The following is a 5,488-nucleotide window of genomic DNA, read 5'->3' on the forward strand; positions in this document are numbered from 1 at the left end:
CTTTCTTCCAATTTCCCATAATTGCTAGATAGCAACTCAAGTTGAGCCCGTAGCTCAACATTCTCCTTCAAAATGGATGCTTCACAAGTAATAGAGTTAGTAGCACAAGCACCATCAATAATAGCTAGAGGAGAAGGAAACTTGGCAAGCTCTTTTGAATATGAAGCTTTAAGTTGTGCATGAGACTCGGTGAGTTTGATGAGCTCACTCTTAATGACCCTTGAGCCATTTTTGAGGTGCCCAAAGTCCTCAAGGAGTTTAGCATGCGCAACTTCAAGCTTCTCATTTTTAGTTTCAAAACATTGGCCACCTCAAGAGCTCTATCATGAGATTCCTTCACTCTAGATAATTCTAGAGCAAAAGTCTCCTCAAGAGATTCCTTGGTGGTTTGTTCAAGTTCGAGAGCTTGGGAGAGGTCCGCAATCTCATTAGCGTAATCACGCTCATGACCTTCCATTTTATCAATGGTGACCTCATGCTCCTCAAGACGAGATTCCAACTCATCAATATATTTCTTGCCCTCAATAGCAATAGACATGATTTCCATGAAGTTGGAACGAGCAATTTTATTCTTAAGAAGAGCTTTAAAAATCATTTCCCCCTTAATTTTTAGGGAGGCAACATTATCATTCTCTTCATCATAATCAACATCATCATCATTCTTGCCCTCATCAATATCATCACAAGATATATTGGGATTCAAAGTGGGAGATACCTTTGAAGCCCTGACCATAAGGCAAATTGCAATAGATGATGATGTAGGATCCCTTGAAGCACCATTCAAGACCACATCTTGTTCCATGGGGTGTTGGGTTTCCTCTACATTGTTAGCACAACAATTCGAGGAAATATATGCATTTTTATCATGGCAACAAGACATAGTAAGCATATCATCATGAGATTTAGTCAAGAAATTTCTACATGATATGCAAGGACTATCAACACAAGCATGTGAAACATTTGGAGTGCTCGAAGTGATAAAGTCCAAAGATGAAGCATTGCAATAAGAAAGTGATGAAGGATTATCAACAATAAGCTTACTATCATCATTGCAATGTACACCACTACTCACCATGTCATTACCTTGTGGCAAACCACACGTAGGTGAAGTAGAAGAAGTTGAGAACACAACACGGCCGGAGGTGGAGGGAGAACAATCATCCCCACAAAACTTGGACATGCCATATTTATCTTGAAGCTTTGTCCACAACTCATGAGCATCCCGGAACGGTATGAGTTGAAATATAACTACATTGCTCAAAGCATCGAAAAGCACATTAGAAGCTTGAGCATTGAGATAAGAGTTTTTCTCATCCTCTAAAGATAATCTTTGGGGATCATTTGGAGGAGAAAACCCCATATCTACAATTCGCTCTAAATTTGGGTCCATGGACCTAAAGAGATTAAGCATGCGAATTACCCAAACATCAAAATTTGTGCCATCGAAACTCAGAGTGTCAGAGAATCCTAATCCCCTAGTCGACATCTTTACTCTCTAGGCGGTTAAGCCTGACAAAGAGAGACGATACTCTGATACCAATTGAAAGATCGAGGATGTCGCCTAGAGGGGGGGGGGTGAATAGGCGCTTTAAAAAATTACGGTTTAGGCTTGAACAAATGCGGAATAAACCTAGCGGTTAATTTGTCAAGCACAAAACCTACAACAATTAGGCTCACCTATGTGCACCAACAACTTATGCTAAGCAAGATAAACAACTAAGTGATAGCAAGATATATGACAAGAAACAATATGGCTATCACAAAGTAAAGTGCATAAGTAAAGAGCTCGGGTAAGAGATATCCGAGGCATGCAGAGACGACGATGTATCCCAAAGTTCACACCCTTGCGGATGCTAATCTCCGTTTGGAGCGGTGTGGAGGCACAATGCTTCCCAAGAAGCCACTAGGGCCACCGTAATCTCCTCACGCCCTCGCACAATGAGAGATGTCGTGATTCCACTAAGGGACCCTTGAGGGCGGTCACCGAACCCGTACAAATGGCAACCCTTGGGGCGGTCATCGAACCCGTACACTTTGGCAACCCTTGGGGGCGGTCACCGGTACCCGTCAAATTGCTCGGGGCGATCTCCACAACCTAATTGGAGACCCCGACGCTTGCCCGGAGCTTTACACCACAATGATTGAGCTCCGAACACCACCAACCGGCTAGGGTGCCCAAGCACCCAAGAGGAACAAGCTCAAGGGTACCAAGCACCCAAGAGTAATAAGCTTCTCAACTTGTAACTTCCACGTATCACCGTGGAGAACTCAAACCGATGCACCAAATGCAATGGTAAGGACACACGGAGTGCCCAAGTCCTTCTCTCTCAAATCCCACCGAATCAACTAATGCTAGGGAGGAACATGAGAGGAAGAACAAGAAAGAGAACACCAAGAACTCAAAGATCTAGATCCACGGGGTTCCCCTCACATAGAGGAGAAAGTGATTGGTGGAAATGTGGATCTAGATCTCCTCTCTCTTTTCCCTCAAAAACTAGCAAGAATCCATGGAGGGATTGAGAGTTAGCAAGCTCGAAGAACGTCAACAATGGGGGAAGAACACAAGCTCAAAGGATAAGGTTCATTGGGGAAGAAGACCCCCTTTTATAGGTGGGGAAAAATACAACTGTTATGCTCACAGCCCGCACAGAGCGGTACTACCGCTCGTCCTCACGGTACTACCGCTGGGGGTAGCGGTACTACCGCTAAGGGTAGCGGTACTACTGCTTGCGAGCGGTACTAAAAAATACATCTGTGCCTACCACCACTCGACTTGTGACGAGTTTTTGGTCCGGAGCGGAAGTAGCCACGGAAGTAGCTGCGGTAGTACCGCTCCCAAGAGTGGTAGTAAAAATTACATCCCCTCCAAGCGGTAGTACCGCTCCCACGAGCGGTAGTACTGCTGCAGCTTTTATAAGGACACCAAAACGGACACAACTTGTGCAAACAGACTCCGAATTCAACGAAACCAAGTTTGTTAGAAAGCTAGAGACAAGGGCTAATACAATCTTGATAGAAATAACAATAAGAAGAAAAATAGAAAAGGCGCATAAGAAAATGGTGAGAACCCTTCCTCGAATAAGACCGGTAAAACCTCCAACACCGAAAACGCAATAGAAGAAGCATGTGAACTCCGTTTTCAATGAACTCGAGCTTGTCATCAAGATGACCATAAGCTCTAAGACTCACAAAGAGAACCAAACAAGAACCAAGAAAGATGATGCAAGGATGCAATGGTTTGAGCTCTCTACGAACGATACGATCAAGCTACCAACTTGAGAGCCCCCCTTGATAGTACGGCAAACGATCCTATAACCCGGTCTCCCAACTACCACCATGAGACCGGTAAAATAAAAAACCTATCAAGGGCAAACCTTTGCCTTGCACATGATCCACTTGAGCTAGATGATGACGATCTTGTCCTCCTTAAGATGGACCACCTTTCTTGATTGCGTTGGGTCGATGGAGACTAGATGATTGCTCCCACATACTCCACTATGGGTGAGCCACTCTTTGGCACATCTTCACAAGTCCATTGACACCACAATGGATGGCAAGCTTCAAGCACTTGATGTCTTCGTGATGCTACACTTGAACTTGCACTCGACAATCTTGATGACGATCACCACTTGATGTCATCTTTCCATGGGTTGTATGATATCTTCCTCTTGACGCAAGCCCATGGACACGTACCTAACTCCACATAGAACTCTCACATAGACCATGGGTTAGTACACAAAGTGCAATGGACAATGCTTACCATACCATGGGATCACTTGATCCCTCTCGGTACATCTTCTACGCTTTGTGAGTTGATCAACTTGATTCACTCTTGACTTAGTCTTGATCAACCTTGAATCTTTCCAACTCTCTTCATTTGGATCATGTCTTGAAGGTAAACATGAATGATCACACAATCTTCTTCTTCAAGTCATGCTTGCAATAAGCTCAACACTCACATGACCAATCTTTGGATAATTCCTTAATAGCACCTTGGTCAACTCATAAAATCCTTGAAACCAACACATGGACTTCAAGAAATGCCTATGGACAAATACTTCAAACATAACTCAATGCAACCATTAGTCCATAAAAAATTCCATCAATTACCAAAACCACACATGGGGGCACCGCATGTCCTTTCACCAAGTTTGGGGTCGATCCAAGCACGTTTGAGCCTCCAACCACCAGCTTGAACACTTTCTAGTCAGATGCACCAAATCTAGACAGAACCTCTACTTCTTCTTCTTCCTCTCTCTCAGGTTGTGTTTTGTCTTGTGTGCTCTCTCTCACACTCTCATGTATGGCAGCCACCACCAGCAAGAGGTGGGGTGGCTAGGGTTTTCTCCTTGCTCCCTTCACCAGGAAACACTCTCAGCCATTGGATGTAGCGAAGATCAACGGCTAACATGTGTTGGACTTATGGGCTGATGTTGGGCTGCCAACACACCTCCATGTGGAGGGACTTAGCCCAACAATACTTTAGTAAAGAAAATATACATCTTACGGACTGTCGTGTGTCCAAGACCGTGTGGGCATCTATAAGTAGGGAAGGCGAAAACCTGAAGGTTCAGAGACCAATTCATCGAGAAACAAGCGCAGAAGCCTGTGCTAAATAAGGCGTAGCAGAAGTCAGGAGTGTGGGCACGTGATGACGATGGAGAGTAGGGCTCATGCATTACCGGGCTAGTCTTCCTTGGCAGTGTTCGTACCCGCGCAACGTGGCGATGCACCGGCCACTGCCAAAGGAGATTTGCCCAGCAATGCACCACAGCGCCCTTACATTAAGGGAGTTACCATGGATCCTCTCTTGTGGTCTATCATTTATGCATTGCAAGCTGATCACTGCATATGCATCAATCATCTGGATGCCTTTTGCTATCTGTGAGTCCAAAGTTGGCATATCTAAAGTTTTGGCTCTAGGGAGCATATACTCGTTGGTGAATAGTAAATTAAAAACATATAGAAAATAAATTCCAAAAATTCTAATTCTTTTTGTAGCTGTTCATGTTAGTGTAACAAGCGTGTTTCAAAAAAAAGTGTTAGTGTAACAAGATTGCTTGTCAATTTTCACGCGCAACGGGGTAGCATTGCTTCGTCGGTGAAAAAAATATTAAATGCACCATTTGATGGTAACATTTGTCGGTCGACTTTTTCTTTTTGCACAGGCCAACATTCTTAAACTTTTCGCCTAAAGATTTCCAGGTACTATTTGGGTGTGACAATGAACACATATATATATTTTTTAATTTTTTTGACCTTGGCAAAATACATTTTTGGCGCGCAGGTGCATATACTCCCTAGAGCCAAAAGCAACATATGATTATGTACTCTCTCCATTCCATAATGTAGTGCATATAGATTTTTTTAAAGTCAAACCTTACAAACTTTGACCAAATTTCTGGAGAGAAACATCTACATATAAAATGTCAAAATATATCATTAGATTCATCATAAGATGTAGTTTCAGAACTTTTAAATTTGATAT

Source organism: Triticum aestivum, chromosome 3D (genome assembly GCF_018294505.1).
Source record: "Triticum aestivum cultivar Chinese Spring chromosome 3D, IWGSC CS RefSeq v2.1, whole genome shotgun sequence".
NCBI classification, from domain to species: domain Eukaryota; kingdom Viridiplantae; phylum Streptophyta; class Magnoliopsida; order Poales; family Poaceae; genus Triticum; species Triticum aestivum.